The following is a 24,469-nucleotide window of genomic DNA, read 5'->3' on the forward strand; positions in this document are numbered from 1 at the left end:
AATCAATATGTGAAGTGCCTAGATCTTGACATTCCTCATATTCTCCTAGAATAAAAATTAATATTTAAAGATGGTAGTTTATTACTAGATTGTCATTAGCTTTGAAGTTGAAACTTTGTCTTTTGTCTGTCAGAGTGGAGAAGTTCTGTGTGGGGTGCAGCTTTTGTAAAGTTGGCATTTTTTTGAGGGTTATTTGCCAAAAATTACTCACAGAGGATCTTGAAACCCAGAGAAGAGCTAACTGGGGGTTGCTATTGAATCCTGTTACTATAGGGTATTGAAAAGAAAAACCAACAGTTCTATATATAATTCTGATCCTGTTGTGCATTTACCTGTTAACCCCACAAAATGCCTATGTACATTTACAGGCATCTTTAGAAAGAATGAAATATCTTTAAAGCATAACAACTGTTATGGGTTGAATTGTGTCTCTCTAAAAAAAGATACTTTGAAGTCCTAACCTCCAATATTTCAGAATGTGACTTTACTAGCATATAGTGTCATTGTAAGTATCATTAATTAGAATGAGTCTTCAGTACAGTGAGCCCCTCATCCAAAATGGCTGGTGTCCTTATAAGAAAATTGCTGGGGTGCCTGGGTGAAATCCTCTCCCAACTCAAATGCCTGATAGTGTTGCCCTCATACCGGCCAGCAAATATTTATTGTATGTCTGCCGCATGCCAGGCACATATACACGGCGTTTCCTCTCCTTGCCTGTGAAAGAACACTTAGCGCTTCTTCCAGGTAAACTTTCTGCGGGCTCCCTCTTGGCCTGGCTTCTTCCGTTCTCGGACACGTGGATTGGCAGTCAGCAGTCCAGCTTGCCTCATCCACTCGACCTCTTCCTCGGTGACAAAACTGCACAAGGCTCTGGCCACCGCCAGACGTATGGCTCCAGCCTCGGATGACCGGCCACCGCCCGGGACCGTGCAGGTCGTGTCGTGTTTTCCAAGTCGGTCGAGGAAGTGGAAGGGGAACATCAACTGTTCTCTGTCTTGTGTCACTGGAAAGTAAAGCAGGTAATCAATTCCATTTACTTTTATTCTTCCCACTTCCATGCTCATAAACAACTGCTTCTGCTTTTGCCTCAGTCAATTAAGTGTCCAACTCTTTTTTTTTTTTTTTTTAAAGATTTTATTTATTTATTTGACAGAGAGAGATTACAAGTAGGCAGAGAGAGAGAGGAGGAAGCAGGCTCCCTGCTGAGCAGAGAGCCCGATGCGGGACTCGATCCCAGGACCCTGAGATCATGACCTGAGCCGAAGGCAGCGGCTTAACCCACTGAGCCACCCAGGGGCCCAAGTGTCCAACTCTTGATTTTGGTTCGGGTCATGATCTCAGGATCCTGAGATCAGTCCCATGCTGGGCTCTGCACTGAGCATGGATCCTGCTTAAGATTCTCCTTTTCCCTCTCTCTCTGCCCCTCCCCCTTGTCTGTGTGCTCTTTCCCCTTAAAAAAAATTAAAAAAAAAAAAATGGAGACACACACACAGGGAAAATACCATATGAGGAAGGCAGAGAATAGAGTTAGGCAGCTCCAAACCAAGGAATACCAAATATTGCTAACAAACTATCAGAGGTGAAGAGGGATTCCTCTGCAGATTTCAGAGGGAGTATGGCTCTGCACCCAATAGGCAGTAACTCTGCATTTTCTGGAGCATAGTGATCTACTTTGTCTCTATGAATTGGCCTATTCCATACCTTCATATAAGTGGAATTATACAATATTTGTCTTTTTGTGTCTGGTGTATATATTTCACATAATACCTTCATGGAAAAGAAAAGAAAAAAAAGATATATAGGAAAAGTACAAGTTAAAATGTTACTGTGGAATACGTTGTATTAAACATCTAGTTGAAATGAGAAATAGGTGAAAAGAAAAAACAGAGAAGAAACATGAGAAATAATTAAAAAAAAAAAAGTTGTATCTGAGAAATACATAGGCTGTGAGGTAACACCTGGAGCTTGAAATACTATTTTCCCCTGGTGTTGGGGTTTTACAATTTTATGGGGACCATAGGGTTTTCATCCTCTTGTTCTTCCAGCTTGTCTTCTGGTGGAGGGGCCTGCTGCATTGTTTTTCAGGCAACCCTGCTTGGGCAGATTTGCCCTGCCCCTTGTCAGGGGGCTGGGCTCCATGGAAACCATTTTGGGGGGGCTTTTGTTATCTGGAGGCTTTTCAGACCTTTTGGGAGGGTCAGAGCAAAGGGAAATACAAGCACCCAGACCTCTGTCCCAGGGCAGAGTAGTCACAGTCTGCTCCTCTCTGAACACTCTAGAACACACAGTCTCCCTTTCTGTAACAAGCACCCCTGAAAACTGCAGCCTCCCATAGGTGTTGCCTGCCCCCAGCAACCCTGTCAGCAGTGGACTGAGGCCCCCGCTTATCTCTGTCCTCTGAGCTTCCAGAACTGTGAGCCCTCAGCTCTGGGGTCTTCACTCTGGGTCTTTCTCTCTTTCTTTCTTTATTTTTTCTTTTTTTTTTTTTTTTTTTTTTTTAAAGACTGACTGATTGGTTTGAGAGACAGAGAGGGGAGAACAGAGATAATCTTCCTGTGGACTCCTGGTTGAGCTCAAAGCTCAATCACTAACCCATGAGATCATGACCTGAGCCAAAACCAAAAGTCAGATGCTTAACTGACTACACCATTCAGACACCCCTCCTTGGGTTTCTTTTATATCTTTTGTGTTACTACTTAGCATGTTCAATCTTTCTTCTAGTTTCTTGGACATATCCAGTTAAGTTATAATTATGTTTTTCCCCCACTACAAATTGTGTCAGCTGTGTTATTTCTGGGTATGTTTGTATTGATTAATTTTTTCTCTCTCCCTTATGCATTGTATTTCCCTGATTCCCTACATACCTACTAATTTTTTTTTAATTTAATGCCAGATAACATGAATTTTATCCTGGGTTCTGGATATTTTTGTATTCCTATAAATGTTTCTGAACTTTAGGATGCAATTAAGTTACTTGAAAAAGTTCAGTTCTTTAAGGTGTTTCTTTTAGATTTTGTTAGCAAGATCAGAGCCTTGTTTCTTCTGAGGTTAATTTTTCCTCATGAGGCAATTTTCTTTTCAGTAGTATACCCAACATCCTCTGAATAATGAAGCTTTCCATTCTCACTGGCTAGAAAAGGAAATACTGCTGGTGCTCTGTAAGTTCCAATCAATCACTTTGAGAATTTTTTTCTTTTTCTTGCTTTAGATAGTTTCTTTACATACATGTAAATTCTCTAACAGATAATTGAGGTAGATCCTCTGCAGATCTCTGGAGTTCTCTCTCTTTGGAATTCTCTCTTCTCTGCTACTCTGCTCTTCAATTTAGACAATTCCTAAGACTCCCAGTTTCATCTTTCCACCTCATGGAGACCAACAAACTCTGTATGATTCTGCCTTCTCACACACAGTCTGAAAATTCCCTCCAGGAAGTAATCTGAAGTTGTGATAAGGCTCAAGTGCTCACCTTGTTTGTTTTCTGTCTCCCAGGAAGTCCCTTTTTCCAGTCCCTTTGACTGCCTGATGTATGATGTCTGATGTGAAAACTTAAAAAAACATACTTTTGTCCATTTTTGTTTGTTTGGGGTATAAGGGTAAATCAGTTCTCATTATTCCATTGTGTTTGGAAGGAAAGTCAGAAAACATTTTTGGTTTTGAAATATGAATTAATGTATTTTCTCTTGTATTTACTTTTGCCCCTTTACCTCTTAACTTTTACTCCTCATTTAAAAAGTTGCTAGCCATAACAACTATAATATCCAAAAGGGTATGAGCAGATGCAAATGACGGCTTGCTCAGAAGCCAAGCATGTGGACGGATGGTTAAAGGTCCAGGGATTGGTATTCTGGAAGTCTCAGTGGATGCCAGCATAAACAGATAATAGCAAGGACATGGTGTCCACTTTTCATGATACCACAGCTTCGTGAAAGCCCTAGAATTTAGATGTACACAGGGGGATAGAAAAATCTCTGAAGTTACGGGGATTCTATTTCCTCCAATATAATAGAATGCATTTAAATTTTATGGCTCTCTGCATATAAAGCATTGCACACCCTGAGATAAATGGAATATTAGAAATAAGAAACTAAAGAGGATAAGGGGGTTAGAAGAATGAAGATTTATAAATTCTTAGCCATATTTGAGTGATAATGACTTATAAAAGCTATGTACAGATATTAGGACAATAAATGTAAATTTAGGGTTGCACATGGGAATTCCCATGGGAATTAAAAAAAAAAAGAGGTCCCTAGGAAATGAGTTTATACAGAAACTGATGAAAACAAAAATGGTGGGTGGAAGCAATATTTGTCAGGAAGCAGAGAAAGAAATTTAAAGCCATTGGCAAACACAACAAGTTAGTGTTCACAGAATAGAGAGTTTCAAGAAGTGGGTTGTCAGCAATATTTTGGGCAGAAAGAACATGTCATGTTACGATGGAAAATTCACAGCACACGTATGGACTCACCTCCCTTCTGGATCCTTAGCAGCCACAACTGAACTACAATGGTACTTTTTAAAATTGGGCCCAACAACATCTTCTCAATTCTTCCCAGTTTAGTTTTCCAAGTATGCAAGATGAAAACTCTGAGCCTATTGGATCTAAAGTTAGGGACTCTGACTTATTACTTGGCCTTGAAAGCACGATTTTTCTCTTTCCCGTAGTAAGAGAAATATTACCATGAGCCCCTTTGCCTGCTATTCAAGTATATTTATATGCCATTTCTATATTTAGCAACCCCCAAAATTGATTCATAATAGTGCCTTATATTTGTATAATATGTCACTATTTACAAATCATGGTTATACCTTACACAGAGTCTCAAAATAGAACTATATGATGGAATGAGCAAAAATTATTAAAACTATAAAATTTATAAATTTCAATTTATAAATTACAAAAATTATAGTCATAATTTGTGGCTGATATAACTGAGACTATCAGAGCTTAAATGACTTCTTCAACATCACATAGCCACTAAAGAGCAAGATCAAAGCAAAATGAATGAATGAATATCTCTAGCTTCAGGCAGTACTCATTTTCAGTTCAGGTTATTTTTCATCATTTTCCAGATGAAAGTTCTATTTTTCATACCTTGTTTTCCACTCTGAGCTCTTCAGCAAAGGAGAGGCTGAACTTTTCTGGTTACCTGTTAAGGAAGATTAAATTATTCAGTATCTACTTGTGACAAGCACTCAGTTAATCACTGTACCTTTGGTGTTTTATATCACTTAGTTTCTATAGTGGACCCTATGAGTATATTGTTTTATGCATGAGGAATTGGAATCTTGGGAAGTTTAAATATCTTACCCAGGATTTCACAGTTAATTAGTGGAGATATAATTCTAACCATGATAGTGTGACAAACTAATTTTATTAAATTTTTCCTGGGCCTCAACTTCCCTTGAACTGAAAATCTTCTGAAAGCTATTTATTCATTTAGTTCTTCTCAGATATTTATTTGTACCCTCCATACTCCCATGCCAGGAACCATAGAAGTTACAGAAATATAAAGATGGTTATCTGGGTATTCTGTAAGTTCGTGATCCACACACTGTCCTCTACCTGAAACCCAAACACCCAGATCACTATTGCTCACTGACTTGCAAAGTCATTAATCACTCTTAGAAAAGTCAGAGTGACTTTTGCAGTCTAGTAATTAATCCTGGGGCCTGTATGTTTGACTATAGTACTCTCAAATCAGAGCCTGGGTGAGTGGGTGGGATCATGATTGTACCTTTTCACAGCATTTCTTTGCTGACATGAAAAATGTCCTTATTTCACTGGTATAGATTTTTTTCCCTTGAGGTTAACATCTGAGCAGACGGACAGTGTGTGGGTGGTTATCATCACCATCTGCATTTGCCTTGTAAGGATCTTAGGAGTATCATCAGCTGTTCTATGTGATTTTTATAAAGCTCTATATCCTCAAGGGAAAGCATAACAGAAGGACAAAATCCTTTAGCTATAAAGGGGATAAAAGGGCATGGACCTGGGTTGGAGAAGAGAGCAAAGCGAATCGTGTGTTTATTATAGCTAGAGTTTGCTTTTGTGTACACTTAAGTACTGGAGAGACAAAAGAAATGAATACAAATTCAGAACATAAAACCCTGGAACTTTTGTTTATGTTTGGCTGGTGGGAACATTTTGTCATACTGGATATTCAAACTTTCTATTAAAGTTTCAGAAGAGCAAAGTAGACAAGATATTCCTAAGCTGCAAGTCCCAGAAAGCACATATATTTTTAGATTTCCTGATTTATTGTAAGAATTCTTGAGGTATCTGTGTCTGATTGAATATATAGATAATGCTTTCCCACCAAGCTTCTAGAAAAATGGATGCCCAAGGAAGACCTGATGTTTGCCCTGATGCTTTGCTTAGTTTTGTGAGCATCTTTACATGTACTCTGGGTAGGGTTGAATAGCATGAAACTGAGAAGCAGATCTTTGAGATACAATAGTCTGTCTTATCTTTTTCCTCCATAAATGTGAAAGGAAGTTAAGTGCTACAACCATCTCTTCTTGACAGTCCATCACTATAGCCTTTCAGGCCTCTCAAAGGCAAAGGGTCTGAGGGGATGAAACCTGCTTGCTTTGGTTTGTTTTATTTTAGGTTTGTTTTATTCTAGGCTCACTATGGGATGAAGGCTTTAGCTTATTGAGAAAGGCCTTCCTGTAATCCATCTTCACCTCTTTAGCTTGGTGGTTGGCATTTAAAAGACTTCAGAATATTGCGAGTGGGCTTCATTCTTTGGAGCACTGTTCCATTTAGCAAGAAAATCTTCAGAATCATCCACATTAGAACTGAACCACTGTGTAGTCCTTAGGATTACATCAATTTTGTAGGGCTTTTGCAGGCCTGGTAGAACTGTTTTGATTTTGAATCTGTTCTTATAGGTCTGAGGACTTATATCTGTGCAAAGAATTGTTTTTGACCTCGATAGGAGTGTTTATGGAAGATTAAATAATTCTATGAGAAACTCAAACAAGAATACATTATCATTCTAATTAAATTTAAATGTGGTTTATTAAAGAAATATCCAGTATCCAATAGCTACCTACATAATGCAAGAGTATGATTTAATAAACAGAAAGAGAACATTGATAAATGATCAAAACTTCTTTTAGTTCATACATATTATTAAGAATATTAAAGGTTATTGGTGTATTTGGTAGACTGTATTTCAATTTGCTATGATCTATTTTGTGAAAATCAATTGATAAGTAGTACTTGTCATTCTCAGCCAAACCATGGCTCCTGTGTCAAGGACTCTATCTTAATTATAATGAAAACATCAGCAATAGCAAAACAATAATAATTACTGTGACTTTGGAGGACTTTCTGTGTCAAATGCTGAACAAAGTGTTTTTGCCGTGTCATTTATCTTCTCAGTAACCCTAAGAGATAGGTACTGTTATAATTTCATGAGTGCGGCCACTGAGGATTAGTGATGCTACATAACCTGTCCAGGGTCACAGAGTTAGAAGTTAGGAGTGGTGAAGTTCAAACCCAGGCCACCTGGCTCAGGGCCTTTGTACTATGACTTCATACCACCTGTTTTATATGCCAGTTTTTGCCTGTGTGTTCCTCCCCCTCTCACTTCTCTCTCACTTCTGGTACTTACCACAGTGCTCTGATCGAGGCTTTAAACTCATTTAATTGGATGGAAAGAAAAGGTAATATATTAAATTTAGCTGTGGATATCCAATAATCTTCTTACATGACCTACTGTATATAATGGACTCACTTACCAATAAAAAAGATGGACTAGAACAAGATCCTTATTATTGGTCTTTCCTTCTTAGGAAGAGCCTGTGTTCATCATGAGCCATTATCTTTGGTGGTTTTATCCCTTTCAGCTGTCAGATGAAAGATTTTACTCAGTATTTAGCCTTCCTGGTGATGATCCAGTATTGTCTCAGTCATGATACTCAAGCACATAACCCAGATATTTGATTGGATTTAATGCACTAATCTGAGTAGATTTGCTGAATGAAGTGTACCATCCTTTCCTTTCAGAAAAACATGATAAATGAACCTCTCAAAACTACAAATAATCTTACCAGACTAATTAGTTTCATGTGTTCTTTCATTCATTGCTCTCTCAAGCGCTCCTGACTTCTTCGTCTTCTTTTTATTTTTTTTTTTAACATTTTATGTATTTATTTGACAGACAGAGATCACAAGTAGGCAGAGAGGCAGGCAGAGAGAGAGGGGGAAGCAGGCTTCTGCTGAGCAGAGAGCCAGATGAAGGGCTTGATCCCAGGACCCTGGGATCATGACCTGAGCCGGAGGCAGGAGGCTTAAACCCACTGAGCCACCCAGGCACCCCTCTCCTCCTTTCTTTTAAGAATCATTTTTGAAAGCTTGACATAATTTCTGCCTTTACAGAGTTCACATATAGTGAGGGTGACCAGTAGGTAACTGCATATTTATAAGCCTAAATACTGACGCCTGAACACAGGCAGGAGGAAGTTTCTCAGAAGTGGTAGTTCCAATGCTGAAATTCAGTCCAGACAGGAGGGAAGGTCAGTTCCTCAACAGCCTGGCCCAGTGGTCCCCATTTCATATTTTCCAGGGATTCCCTGGAAGAAGGAGGCACACGATTTGTGATATTGGACTGGATGTTCCTTCTCCCTCCTAAACACACATACAAGAGGAGAAAAGAGATATAGAACACAAGTATAGGTAAGCAATTTGGACCCTGCTGAATGAAACTAATATTTTTAAAGAAATTATTTCTTTCTAAAGTTATAAAGCCATCTTACACATTCAACTCCTTTCTATAACCAAAGCTGGAACCATGTTGTAGGGCATCTAAAGCAGAATGTTTTTGGAATTTTAAATTTGCTGTATTTCACCCTACAGCTATCATAGAAAGAACTCTCACAAGAGGAAAAGAAAGGCCAAGTATTGTAGCGACCTTCTCTTTTGCTGTGTGACACTGAGTCACTAAGAGTGCCTCCCAGGGTGCTGATGAGTCACTGCTGATGCTCTTCTGGGTGATCCAGGCAGGAGCATAGGCTGAAACCTCTGTTAAGGACAGATGCTCTCTATTCCAGAAGCAAAACTAGATCTCTGGAGGCTTGCTATGTAAGGGTGGCACAGAGCTCCCAGAAAACATAATAATTGCTGTGATTATGATTACGAGTGTCTTTTAATTGCTTCTGCATCATGCCAAGTATCTTGGGAAGGAAAAAGTGGGGCCTTATGAATAAATGATCACTTAAAATATTTAAATAGATGATTATAATATACAACTTTTGAATACTTTGCTTTACATTACCCTTGAAGCTATGAACTTCCTGCAAAATACAGAAAATTCATGCTCCATGGCTGATGCAGTTTAGATGTCTGGTAGCTTGAAATACATACATACGTACCTCTGTTTAGAAAAATTTGTATCAGTAGCAGGTAAATTAGGAAGTATTTAATTACAAAATATGGAGATTTATGATGTTTATTTCAGGGATGGGTTGGAATATATTTTAAAAACTGGTTTACTTTGGTTGAGAAAGAGGCATTTTCTAAGTTACAAAATGTCCCTTTTACATAGTAAAATCCAAGACTAGTGCAGCACAGTGGAAGAGTTTTCCTATATACCGTAGTTTAGAAGATCAGAGGACATGATCCACCAAACAGAAAAAAGTAGAAAGCTATTCTCCTTGGGGAAAAGAATTTAAAGAAGTTTCACAGAATGGAAAGCTGTTACCTGAGTCCTTGAAAACAGACCTGCACCCCCCATTTCTTGAGCCTCAGGCCATCACACTCCAGTAGGGTCCCAGCAGGTTGAGAGGGAACGAAAGAACATGCCAGCCCTTGGTCTGTTTCTGGGATCAGCATGGTGCAGAAGTAATAAAAAAATAAAAATAAAAATAAAAAAAGGACTCTGGGAAGAGGGGATTTTCTCAACAGATGGACCTGAAATAGCCCACAACCTCCCACAGATTATGGAGCATGCCAGGAACCCAGGAGTTGTTAAAATCGATGTTGGAAGCTAGAAGAGGCCCAAGGTCAGAATGAAAAGGTTGTAAGTCAGAGGTTGGCAAATTGTGGCCAATGGGTCATATCCTGCCAGTATTCATTTTTACGGCCCTAAGGTCTGAATGGTGTTTACAATTTCAAAAAGAAGAGAATAATGATGAAGAGAAGGAGGGAGAAAGAGAAGGCAAAGAAAAGAGAGGGGAAAGAAGAAGACTGATCATCATCACCACTACACCACAAGAAGAGCAAGAAAAAGGAAGAAAAATATACAACAGAGACTGTATGTGGCCCACAGAGCCTAAAATACTCTTTCACTATAGGGCCAGAAAATGTTGGCCAGCCTCTGAATATAGGGTCTTTGTAATGAAGGCAGAGCTCAGTTGTTGCCAATGTTAGCATCCAGAGCCAGTAGAATGCCAAAGTAGTCCAAGCTGGAGTAGAAATATCCTGATGGATGCCCACATAGGCACCAGAGCAAACTTGACAACACCACCATGGGAACTAGGAGAGCAGGGAGAAAAACTATGCCTTGGAGGTAACTCCCTGTAAATGCATAAGAGTAAGTAAGGTTCATCTTGAACCCATTTATGGGTCTCAGGAGGGAGAAGAGAGATGTAAGCTCTATTGAGAGAGGAGAAATAGCTATATTGAGAATTTGAACTTTGAATCAAGTATTACATGAGGCTGAGTTAACCTGAAAATGGTGGCCTTAGTTTAAGACTTCTTAATGTAGGCATTTTACCTTGTTTTCTGGGATATTAGAATAGAACTCCAAGGCAAAATAAGAATAGTCATTGGAAGAAAAGATTATTTTTTATTTGTATACATTTATGCTAGTTACATGTTGATCCCAGTTGCATTAAATGTATAAAAGAATTTTCTGCTTATGGAGTGGTTGTGCTGTATTTAACTAACTTGAAATCTCAGTGGCTTGTCACAACCAACTGTTTATGTCTCACGCATTACTTGTTACTGGTTGGTGAGCAGAGGGCTCTGCTGCACATGGCCTTTCAGAGACCAAGGCTAATGGAGGCCATGGCATCTTGTAGCTGTGCTAAATGTAGTCTCTGAGGTCACTACAGAGGGGAAGAAGGGGATGAAGGGGGAATATCAGCTCTAATTGTCTTAACCTGGAAGTAAATACATTGTTTCTGTTCACAGCCCATGGGAAAGAATGAGTAATATGATAGCCACTTAACGGCAAATCTTGGAAATGTGGCAGAGGGAAAGGAATAGCTAATTCCAATCATCCTTTTCAAAAATTATCATAGAGTTTTAAAAGTGTACATGCTTTAGAAAGTGTGGTAAGGTTTTACAGAGACAAAGCCTGATAATTTTAAACCAGTTTTAAGACAAGATAATGCATAATGCAAAATAATAAGCATAAATAATAAAAGGTTTAGACAAATTAAAATAATGAAAAATGGAAAAAAGTAAACTTAGGGAAAACACAATTTGATTTCCCAAGATATATTTTATTTTTTTAGAGTCAAAATACACATGTAAATACATTTTTCCTTTTTAAAAATTCCAGTTAATATAGTGCTATATTAGTTTCAGTTGTACGATATAATGATTGAAAAATTCCATATATCACCTCGTGCTCATCTCGACAAGTGCACTCCTTCATTTCCCATCACCCATTTAACCCATCCCCCTCCCTCTCCCCTCTGGTAACCATTAGTTTGTTCTCTATAGTTAAGAGATTTATTTTGTGGTTTGTCTCTCTCTCTCTCTTTCTCCCATTTACTCATTTGTTTTATTTCTTAAATTCTTCATGTAAGTGACATCGTATGGTATTTGTCTTTCTTTCACTTATTTTGCTTAGCATGTTACTCTAGTTGCATTCATGTCCTGGCAAATGGTAAGGTTTTATACTTTTTTTGTGGCTGAATAATATTCCATTTTGTGTGTGTGTATGCATATATTTATATATATATGTATGTAAACATAGGAAAATAGATACACATATAAATATATACATATACAATATACATACATAATATACATATGCATATATATTTATATATACACACATACACACAGACACCACATCTACTTCCATAATTTGACGGTTATAAATAATGCTGCTATAAACATAGGGAGATTCATGTACCTTTGAATTAGTATTTTTGTATTCTTTGGTTATATACTCAGTAGTGCTATTGCTGGAATTTAGGGTAGTTCTATTTTTAACTTTTTTTTGAGGAATGTTCAGACTGATTTCCAGAGTGGCTTCACCAGTTTATATTCCCGCCAACAGTTCAAGAGCGTTCCTCTTTCTCTACATCCTCATCAACACCTCTTGTTTCTTGTGTTATTGATTTTGACCATTCTGATCAATGTGAAGTCATACTTCATTGTGGTTTTGATTTGCATTTCCCTGATTGTGAGTGGTGATGAGCATCTTTTCATGTATCTGTTGGCCATCTGGATGTTGTCTTTAGAGAAATAGCTGTTCATGTCTTCTGCCCATTTTTTAATTAGATTATTTGTTTTTAGGTTATTGAGTTTTATAAGTTCTTTATATATTTTGGACACTAAACTTTTATTGGCTTTGTCATTTCGCATCTTCTTCCATTTGGTGGGCTCTCTTTTAGTTTTATTGATCATTTCCTTTGCTGTGGAGAACTTTTTATTTTGATATAGTCCCAATAGTTTATTTTTGCTTTATGTTTTCTAGATAGGCCTCAGGAGACCTATCTAGAAAAATTGTAACAGCCAATGTCAGAGAAATTACTGCCTATTTTCTCTTCTATGATTTTTATGATTTCAGGTCTTAACATTTAGATCTTTATCCATTTTTAAGTTTATTTTTGTGTATATTATAAGAAAGTGATCCAGTTTTATTCTTTTGCATAGCTTTCCAGTTTTCCCAATACCATTTGTTGAAGAGACTTTCTTTTTCCCGTTGCATGTTCTTGCCTCCTTTGTTGAAGATTGGCCATATAATTGTGACCATATAATTGTCTATGCCTCCATGTTCATGATGGCATTATTTACATAGCCAAGGCATGGAAACAACCTGAGTCCATCAATTGATGAATGGATAAAAAAGTTGTGATACCATAAGTATATAGCCTTATGATAAGTGAAGTAAGAAAAATACTGGATGATCTCATTTATACATGGAATCTAAGAATAAACAGAAACCCCAAAACAAAAAAACAAAACTTACGGAAAAGGAGATCAGACATGTCTTTACCAGAAATGAAGGGTGAGGGAGGGGGGATTTGAGGAAGGCGATCAAAAGGTACAAATTTCCAGTTATACGTATTAGGAATATAATATGCAACATGATAGCTAGAGTTAACACTGCTATGTGAATTTTAGGAAAGTTGTTAAGAGTGTAGATTCTAAGAGTTCTCAGCACAAGGAGAATTTTTTTTTCTTTATCTTTATATGAGATTATAGACATTAGCTGAACCTGTTACAATCATGATTTGGTAACATGTAAAACCTAATCATCATTAAACTTATAAAGTTGTGTAAATTATTTCTCAATAAAACTAGAAAAAAATTTTAAGGTAAAAAAAGGCTATCTACTGTTTCCTTCAATTATATGGCATTCTTTTTTTTTTTAAGATTTTATTTATTTATTTGACAGAGATCACAAGTAGGCAGAGAGGCAGGCAGAGAGAGAGGAGGAAGCAGGCACCCTGCTGAGCAGAGAGCCCGATGCGGGGCTCGATCCCAGGACCCTGGGATCATGACCTGAGCCAAAGGCAAAGGCTTTAACCCACTGAGCCACCCAGGCACCCCAATTATATGTCATGCTTAAAAAAGGTTGAACTAGGAATTGAGAACACATCAGTGGTCTTCAGAGATTGGGGCAGGATGAAAGAATTTGGGGAGTAATGAAGCTGTTTTGTATCATGGTTATATTATGGCTACTGAATTCTATGCAGTTGAGTCACAACCCATAGAACTATACACCATAAAGTGGAATTTTAATGTATATAAATTTTGAAAATTTTAAACACTAAAAAATAATATAAATAGTATTGTCTATGAAGTAAGAAAAAATGGCACTGAGTATCATTCCCTCCTTGAGAAATAAATGAAGGACAGCTAATTGTGAAAATTTAAGGTGAAATTTAAGAAGTTTTTCAAACAAAATCTCAGGGAATTCACTGCTTCCATACCCACCCTATAAAGACTTTGACTGCTTTAGGCTGAAGCATAATGAGCCCAGGTGAAAGTACAAAACTGGAGGAAAAACTGAAGAACACTGGAAAGAGTAAATATGTAGGAAAATAGAAAAAAAATTGTTATTTAAAGCAAAAATAACAGCAATGTATCATGGAGCTTATGGCATTTTAAAATGGAAGTCCTAGCACAAAGTGTTGAAAGACTATATGGAATTAAACCATTTAAGGTATTGGAATGTTTAGGAAGAAGTAAAGGAACTTGTGGTAGACTAAAGTAATGGATTTATAATCATAGCAGAAGAAGACAGAAGACCTAATGGGAAAGTTAAGTGATAAAGTGCAATAAAATAAAATTTCATGATTGTCCAAGCAGACAATAAACATCTGAAATGGTGCTCAGTATCATCATTCTTCAGGGGAATATTTAAAACCAAAGGGAGATATTAATATATACTTACCTGTTAGAACCTACCTATAGTTATGAAATAAACCACCCCCAAATTTAATGACTGAACAGTAACAATAATATTTTTTCTCAGTTCTTCATCTGGACTAGACTCCATTGGGCAATTCTGTTCCATGTTGCTTTTACTGAGATTGGAATTTCCAATGTGGCTTTTCACTCACAGGTCTGACACTTCAGTGGAGATGGTTGGAGCAGCTAGGACCCAGCTGAGCATTCCATCCTAATGTTTCTGCTTCCCTTCCACCTCTCCATGCAGTCTCTCTAGCAGCATAGCCAAACATCTTTATATGGTGGATCAGGTCTCTCAGAGTGAGTGTCCCAAAAGAACAAGCCCCAGTGGGCAAGTCTTTATCAAATCTTAGTTTATGTCATGCTTGTTAAGATCCCATTGGCTGAAGTGAATCACATAGCCAAGACCATAATCAGTATGGAAGGAGATGGCACAAGGGAATGAATTTTGGTAATAGTAGACTATCACATGGCAAGAATGACTGAAAAATTGACCTGCCAAATGTTGGTAAGGTAGCAAAGCAACTAAAACTTTTATAAATTGCTAGGAGTAGAAATTGGTAAAATGATTTCAGAAAATGTTGGTGGTGTCCGTTAAAACATATCTGCTATGAGCTAGCATTTCTTCTAACAAGAAAATTGAGTAATTATTTTCACAAAAAGACTCATATGACATTTTTGTTACCTTTATTCATGAAAGTCAAAAATTAGGAACAAATGTCCATGAACAGGATAATGGATTAATACATTATAGAATAGTAATGAAACGGAATAACATACAATAATGAACAAAACCTTATTATAGGTAACAGCCTAGATCATTCTCAGAGACATTATGTTCCATAAAACAAAACAGAAATGAATACATATTATATGATTCAATTTAAAAGATGACCAACTGTGCTAGATTTAGCACTAGAAGGTCCACATCTGGGGCATTCCTCAGTTCCAGGCAAATTAGGATGGCAAATGTATTTATCATAGAAGTCTACCTTTGTATGAAGTTTCAGGACAAATGTAATGCCTCTCTGCCTGTGTTTGTGATCTCCATGTTTATAAAATCTTTAAAAAGTCAAGGTAGAGGTCACTTCTGGGTTACATATTGGATGGAAAAAGGCAAGAAGGAACTTTCTACAGTGTGTTAACTTTTTCTATCCTCAGTTACATGGTGATTGCATGGGCATAAATACATGTAACATTTCATTAGCTACAAGATTAGTGTAGTTTATGTACATTACTATTTGAATGTATACTCAGTATGTAAAGATAAAAAAATAATTTCTACTACTCACTGATTGTGTGATCTTAGCAATTTCTTAAAAGTTTGAGCTTATCTTTCTCACATATAAAGTGAAGATAGGAGGATCTGCCATAGTGGTTGTGATGTTAAATCAAATGATATTTATAAAGTGCCTGGCAGATGGTAGTCATTCAAATAGTGGGTCACATCTCTGCACATCTGAGTCCTTCCCAAGGGAAGACTTTCTGTTTCTAGAATTTAACTTCAAATAACTTTCCATGCTTGAGTCATGCATTAGCTTGTGACAAGTTATTTTCTTGAACAACTTTTCCTCTTGGCAATCACCACCTGTGATGAAAACACAGAACAGGAAGCTACATCCCAGCAGCTAAGAATAATAGCAAGCAGTCTTTTTAACTGTTTGGCTTGAGGAAAGGATAAAAAGTTATTGAGTCATGAGAATGGTTCACCACATCACGATGTATTTCCTACTGTTTTCTCAGGAGTCCTGTGAGATATTCCCAGGATACTTGCTGAAGGATAGGCAATTGATGTGAGCTCTTGGCGACCATTCTCTTGCTGAAAAGTAATGTAGTGGTCTCCTTTTGGCAATGTAGGATTGCAAAAAGTCTCGTTTTCTTCTCATATGTCACTAATGGCTTCAGCACAGCTCTCAGAAAGAATGCTTGCTCGAAAGGAATGCTTATAATTCTGTGTTGAGCAGCACATCTATTTTTTTTTTCTGTACATTTTAATCAACAAACAGCACGCTTGTAAATACAGTGTGTCACATCACAATGCTTGCAGGTTCTGAAACTTGTGATCTCACTTTATTCACTTGCTTTTATGCCTTTAATGGAAAGAAATGTTCACCTTCCTCTTCAGTTGAATTCCTAAGCTACCAGAAGGTCTACAGACCTAACTAGGAATCCTTGTGACTTTCAGATGCAACTTGTCAGGGGGACGGGAATGCAGCATGTCCCTGCCATCCTGTTCAGTGTAACATTCTATTTGATTCTTCCTTTGTCTCTTCATGTAATTTCTGGGAAAAGTTCACATTATAAGCAAAAATATGGAAACATGTTCTTTGTAGAGCTCTTCTGAGTAATAATTTGTGGAAATTAGAATTATTCAAAAGAGATGTGTAGTTAAGGAATATGTTCCCCTATGTTGGCTACGATGAAAACAATTCTAGTTCCCATGAAATAATGTGGACTTAAAACTTGGGTTTGACTTTACCTCCACTCTGTGCAAGTGTGGACAAGTCACCTAAATTCTCTGTATCTGAAAATGTGGAGTATTAATACCTGACCCTCAGATTGCTGTAAAGTATTTATAAAATCAGGCAATGAAAGGAGCACTGTTAAACTAGTTTTCTTAGTAAATGCTTCATTCATAGCAGATTCATGCTGTTCATTCTCACTCAAATGGTTCCTCAAAGCACAGGGGGTCCACGCTGAGAGCAGATAGTAAGGACAGGGGCTGGAATGATAATATCCTTTACTTCATCCACAGAAGCCAGCCAGAAGCATATATGCCTTCAGCTCATGCTAACATTTCCACCTCCCTTCTGTGGTTTGGCCTTGATCCAAGTGCTCTCCCCCTGGGAAAGGTGCTTCACAACAAATGCATGATAAGCCCTCCAGTGTTAAACAATTGTTGAATAATGAATGTTAAATAACAAAACCATTAATTGCCTCAAGGAATTAGCTGATTCTTGCTTGTTTCTGAGAAAATCAATATTTTCTAGCCAGGTTTCTGAAATGAGGGAACTGAGCTTTCAAGCACACTGAAGACTTTAAAGAGCTCTTTTTCTTTTTCTTTTCTTTTTCTTTTTCATTCTTCTGCCTTTGTATCCCTATGTTTCAGAAAGAAATTCTGCAGATTAGAGATATCAGCTCAGAGCAAGAATGGCTTGTACATTATGTTGAAATAAATTTCTAATTTATTTTATACAAAGACTAAGCTACAGGTTTTTTTAATAGTTTGAATTCCATTTGTAGCACCTAATCTATTGATTTGAAATGATATAAAAATTTAACTTTTTTGAAACTTGTTGCTTGAATTGAAAGCATACTGGGACATTTATAGCTTTTGTCAACTTGCTTTTTTAGAATGGCGACTAGCAGAATGATTTCAGTGTCATATAATTGCTTGGCTTTTTCCGTGTGGTCAGGGGAGAGGAGGGTTGTGAGCCAGGTGGGTAGTTGAGAACATCGAAGTAGACTTTGTGATGTGATTTCAGGGAGTCAGAATCACTGAGGAATCCCCTCCATATCCTCCATGATGCCTGATATTCTATAATTAAAACCTAGTTCCTTCACTTGAGACTTTGTTTCTTGATGAATAAATAAATACCCCAGGCCCCACCTGTGGACACCTTGGTTCTATCCTGGAGGCCTGGCCAGCAAGGGTTCCCTCCCAGGTGATTGTGAGTGTCATAGAGAGCATTCTAGGGTGCAGCTCCCCATATCACTTGGAACCCACAGTCAGCATGTCTCTGGAAGAAGGAATAATCTGCATTCTCCCAGCCCTGGCTCCTGAGCATCTTAGGGTTTTTTGTTTTGTTTTGTTTGTTTGTTTGTTTTATTTTTTTGCTATCTACACAGACTCACTTTATTTGTTTTCTTTTTAAAATTTTTAAATTAAATTCAATTAATTAGCATATAAAGTATTATTAGTTTTAGAGGCAGAATTCAGTGATTCATCAGTTGTCTATAACACCCAGTGCTCATTGCGTCCTGTGCCCTCCTTAATGCCCATAACCCTGTTACCCCATTCCCCTACCCTCCTGCTCTCCAGCAACCCTCCGTTTGTTTCCTCTCTCTCTCTTTTTTTTTAAAGATTTTATTTATTTATATGACAGAGAGAGATCACAAGCAGGCAGAGAGGCAGGCAGAGAGAGAGAGAGGAAGAGAAGCAGCCTTCCGCTGAGCAGAGAGCCCGGATGTGGGGCTCAATCCCAGGACCCTGGGATCATGACCTGAGTGAGCCTAAGGCAGAGGCTTTAACCAACTGAGCCACTCCGGTGCCCCAGGTGTCTCTTATGGTTTGTCGCCCTCTTTGCTTGTAGCAAATCTTGTAAGGAACGTATAAATAAAATATGTCCGGTATTGATACATTTAATAAAGACAAAGCAGGATTTTTAAAAAACAGTGCTAGGTTGTAGGGAGAGTATTGTATTTTATTTGGGGTATTCAGAGAAAAGACCATGATAAGATAATATTTGATCACAGACTAGAAGGAGGTGAGGGCAGTAGCCATGTGCATATTGGAGGAAGACTCTGAGACCAAGGAAGCAGCGAGTAAGGGCAAAGACCCTAAGATGAGAGCACTCATGTCATATTCAAGGAATAGTGTGGAATGTTAGAAGACAGAAGCTGGGGAAGGGGAGACCAGTTAGAAGCTCTACTACAGTGGCTCACTTCTGAGAGGACAGCAAGGGCACAGACAAGGGCAGTAGGGGTGAGGAGTGAGGGGTGGGGCAGACTGAAGAGGCTATGGTGATGCTTGGATTTAGGGAAAGAGAAAGATGAGTTAAGGCTTTGTATTCATGATTGATATACAGAAGGACTTCGGGTTGTAATAGATAAACCACAGTGTGAAAGAAAAGCGCAAATTAGGGAATATCAAGATAAATAAACCAATAAATTAGTGGGGGTTTTGTTGTTGTTGTTGTTTTGCATAACTTGAGTTCGTGCTACTGGAAGGATTTGGGTAGAGATATTCAGTACTTAGGGAGAATGTGTGCCTGAAATCAAGGAGGTAAGTGGTGCTAAAGATACTGATGTGAGAGTATTGGTAGCTGGTACCATGGATATGGACAGGTTGACTTAAGGAAAATGTGTAAAGGAATTAAGAAAAGGCAGCAAGGACAGAAATCTGGAGCACACAGCATTTTGAGAGGGTCAGACAGAACATTTTTGTGACTGGGTAGGGAAGTGACTCAGTTTGTGCAGATCTTCTTTGCTTCCAATTATTCATTTCCTCCTCACCCTTATCATGCCCCACACCAACCAGAGTGGATAAAGTAGGCTCCTTTGCTTAAGCCAATGGATTGTTAGTGTGAATAACAAATACCACATCTGAGCAAAAGCTTTAATTAATGTGCATGGAATGGCTCTTTCTTTTGTTTCTGTCCCCCACTAGGAAAACAACACAGACCAGATGGTAGCTAATCATCATGTGTTCTACCCTGCAACCCTTATGTACTGTGAACAAGAAATTAATATGTTTTATAAGCCATTGATTTTGGCAGTTGGTTGTTGGTGCAGCCAAAGCTGACCAATACTGTGAAATTAAGTGAGTTGTTGTGGGAGCAGAGATAATAAAATAGCATGAAAAAAGGTAGAGAGTCGAGGAGAATGGGAGTTGGAAGAAGGTATTGAATATGGTATGGTTCAATACATGAGTACTATAAGATGCTTGACATGTATCCAGGATCAGGGCTTCACTTGGCTAGATAATGAAGTTTGTTTCAGACACACACCTCTTGGTTATCCAATCCCTTCTTGTTATTTTTCTGTCCTCCTGTTTCCTGGTATTCCCCCCAAACAAAATGCTTTTCTTTGGTAAGCTGTCCTTTGTATTAGGGTCTCCTGGGTGTCCAAGAGACTTTGAGTGTAAAAGAAACTCAGATTCTTTGGGGCACCTGAGTGGTTCAGTGGGTTAAGCCTCTGCCTTCAGCTCAGGTCATGATCTCAGGGTCCTGGGATTGAGCACCTCATTGGGCTCCCTGCTCCCCCCCACCCCCCGCCACCTGCTTCTCTGCCTACTTGTGATCTCTCTCTCTCTCTCTTTGTCAAATAAATAAATAAAATCTTAAAAAAAAAAAAAAAAAAGATGTTCAGATTCTCTAAAAGACAGTGGGTAGATACTGGTGCCTACCCAGAAAGATGTTCTGCTCTTGGTAGAAGTCCTTATTACTTATTATTCCTTATTCTTTTGAGTTAATAGGGTCTTTTTTTCATATCTAAGATAGTACAAAATCTGAAGGGTCAACTAAGCTGTATACCTTTTGACTAATCACTTCTAATGAAATGAGTACTCAAATTCTTTAAGCGGGGCATGATAACATGAAGGTCAGTGCCTTGTAACTGTCTGCAGAGGACAGCAATTGTAAACTTAAGCTTTAGGGTTATATTTGGGCTAGCAAATTCCTAGATCTGTGAATGTGGATGTGTTATTTGACTCTCTACTACATATTTTTTAACAGTAAAAAAGAATAATATCTTTTGTGTAGTGTTTGATAGTAGTTAGATCAAAAATTACTTACAAAGCATTTAGCACAGTGGTTGGTATGTAGTTAGTGTTCAATAAGTGTTAGCTGTTATTATATTGATAGTGCTATTATTATTACTGCCCTGTTTCTTAAATTCTTCATATATGTAGTCGAAGTCCTAACTTATCTCTAGACTGGGATTTAACTATGTTTGGATAGGAACTAGCAAGGCTGCTATTAGGGATTAATTTGAATGAGGATTTTTAGGTGAAAGGAGAATGAGAGAGTACATTCCTGTAATGACAAATGTGTCAAGAAAGCTATCTTGGCATCTTCTTCCTGAGTGGTTCTTCCTCATGGCCTAGCCTGGCCAAGCCCAGCTGACTGAATTCCAAGAACTGAGGACTGACATTTATAGAGAGGTAGCTATACTCGAAATCAGCGTAGCTTCTCATGAGGCATTGTTCTTACAGGGGATTCTTCTGGATATGTGGGTGCAGCAACCGTGTTCTCTCAAGAATCTGCCCCTTCTTTTTCCACCGTTCAATCTGGAACAACGGCACCAACCTAGAGAACATTCTGCTAGTGATTCCACACTGCTATCTCAAGGCACTTGGGCATCTTGTAAGTACAGCATTCTTGCCAGGAATGCCAGCCTCCCTCAGTGTGACTGTGGTTACAGAGGTAAGTCTTGCTTCATATGGATTCTCAGGCAGTGAACGCCAGCGGTGAGGGGAAGTACAGGAGTATGAAAAGACTATCTGATAATTCTCACAACACTCTTTGAAGATAAATATGGGTAAGTCTTACGAATTAACCATGTTTTCCTTCCTATCTGTTATAGCCTAAGACCATTTAGGACTCAAGCCTGGAGCCATGTAGTTGTAAAGTGGGCTAATCTTAAAAACACAATTGTATTCCTTCTTGGTAGATGGTTGAGTTCCCAGTATCTCAAAATTTCCTTCACCTCATACGGTGTATGTGTGAAATTCCATGTAATGGTTACATCTCTTTATTTCTAGGATTAAAAATATATGTTTCCCAGTGGAAAAACTCGTAACTTTTATTAGAAGTAGTTTTGAATATGTGGCAGTGATAAAAGATTTTCAGAAGGTGGCAAGCTCAACGAGTGTGAATATACGTATTTGGTTTATGAGGCAGGTTGGAAAGTAGCTGATAGTGGGCATGGGAAGATGGGAAAGTCACAGAACAAAAGTTGAAGAAAAATTCTGTGAACTTCACAGCTCTGTTCAGACTCTGCGTTAACTCAGTTTAATGAAGGAGGAATATTCATTACAGTGCATAATCACTAGAGACTTTTTTATTCAAATGTTAGTCATGTCTAAAGATTGTGTGTGTGTGTGTGAGAGAGAAATAATACAACTCGTTGCTGTAACAGGTAAATCTTAAAATTGTTCAGTATAAAGAGTGAAACGTGGGGGTGCTGGGTTGGACTCAGCCGTGTTTAGCTTGTGACTTGGGAGGTCACTCTTTGTGGTGGATATGGAGATGAACCATTCATATCCCCCTTCAAAGAAGGATGTATTGTTCCAGCTGTTGGGTATGCTTTCAGATGTTACTGTCTTTAGAGACAGCCTCAGCTTTAGAGAGCTGCCTGACGCAGGGTCGCTTTCTGGAGTAGCGCGCATCCAGGAAATGACTGAAGTAGATATACCAGTCATTTCAGCTCAACACAAGCTGACTTTCTTGGGCTGTTTTAACTCCTGAGATAGCACAGGGTCAGCCATGGCTGTCATCAGGCCTACTTCATAGCTCGACGTAGCCCTTACGCACTCTTGCTGTCCCCCTCCTTTCCACAGATATTGGTCTAGTCCCAACCTAATATACATGTAGCTCAGAGTCTGTTTGCTATGGATTCCAACCTGGGAAACTCTGAGAACTGGCATGCAGCCTGCAGAGAAAACAGAGGAGGTCACCCACAAAAGGTTGGATTTGAAAGGGGCACACATTCCTTCCACTCACAACATGAGGTAAATTCAGTTACCTGGGCAAATCCTTCAATTCTTCATTCTATGAAGAATCAGAAATACCCAGAAATGTTGGATGTCTTACCCACGATGATACAACTCATTCTATAATTCAGATCACTGGATTCCCTGTCCTTCTGAAGAAATAGTATGGTTTTGTTTTTTCCTTCAGATGAGAACTATGTCACTGTCCATCTCTTTTGTCTTTGTTTCAGGAAGTTCAGAAACAATGTCAAAAATAAATTGTAGCAAGTGTGCAATCCCTTACAGAATACATTTCTTTATTTTGTTTTCTATGATGTCATGACCTGCTCTTCTAATTTATCTTTGCCCTGAACTGTTTTTTTTTTTCTTTCCATTTTTCATTTATATTTTATCATGTTACTATGTTTCGGTTGCAAATCACCTCAAATTATTTTTTGTTAGAATGAGTCAGAGTGTATATAAATAAGTGAATAAATAAATACACAGAAGCAGATTCAGTATTCTTTATACTAGAGCATCCCATTACAAACCCTTCCATTACAGTTGGGCATCATTATAGGAACATTTCCATCTCATTATAAAATGAATTGACTAAATATACAGAAGGTCTGCTTTGAATAAATATTATGTGTGAGGCACCTGTTAAATAGCCACTGCCTATTAGAACTTCTCATTTTCAGATGGGAAATGGCAATGCAATTTATGATTTATGATTCCTTCGTAAACTCTTCTTTAAGTGCGAATACCTATCTGGCAGATAAAGTTTAATCATCCTCTAAGGAATTTTCTTCTTTTGGCTGCTACTTCTGTCATGTGTTATAATCCTCCATTTCATGGTTGACAATATTGGGTTTAGAGAGGTCGTTGCTCATAGCTCCATACCTGGGGAGTGGCAGCATTGTCCTCCTGGTCTTTTTTTTTTTTTTTCCATTAAACTCTCTGTCTAATTTAGAAAAAAGCTTCAATATAGCATTTCAGTGCCATTGTAAAAAGAATGTGGCAGCCAGTGCCTATGCATTCCCATTCTAACTCCTTTTGATATTTTATACATCATGCAGGCTTTTCTCTTGAATGATGAGCTCTGATGTCTGAAACAATTGTGTCTCTCGCTCCTTCTCTCTTCTCTTCCCAGAGTTCTGTGAATATTCCCCTCTCAAAATTCTGTCCTCCTTTGCCCTCTCTAGTGATACCCTTAAGCCCACACCTTGTGATCATCTTCATGGCTCACGCTGAAGACAAACAGTGGGTCTTGTCCAATTCAGCTCTCTAAATTAAATTTTGGTGTGTGTGTGCTGCCCAGTGATAAGAGCCCCAGAAGTCTCCCAGGAGGCCGTAAGAAAAGGTACAGGGCCTTCTGCAGCTAAACGCAAGCTTGAGGCTCAGAGATCTCATCCAAAGTGAACTGTTCTCTGATAAGCCTTTGATGT

General features: G+C 38.2%; 1 pseudogene; it reads right to left on the reverse strand.

Moving 5' to 3' along the window:
* Positions 1-607: 607 nt before the first annotated feature.
* Positions 608-24,469, reverse strand: part of LOC101694138 — a 132,940-nt pseudogene continuing 109,078 nt past the window's right edge.

This window comes from Mustela putorius, unplaced genomic scaffold (genome assembly GCF_011764305.1).
Source record: "Mustela putorius furo isolate JIRA1106 unplaced genomic scaffold, ASM1176430v1.1 tig00000179_pilon_pilon_pilon, whole genome shotgun sequence".
Classification (NCBI taxonomy): domain Eukaryota; kingdom Metazoa; phylum Chordata; class Mammalia; order Carnivora; family Mustelidae; genus Mustela; species Mustela putorius.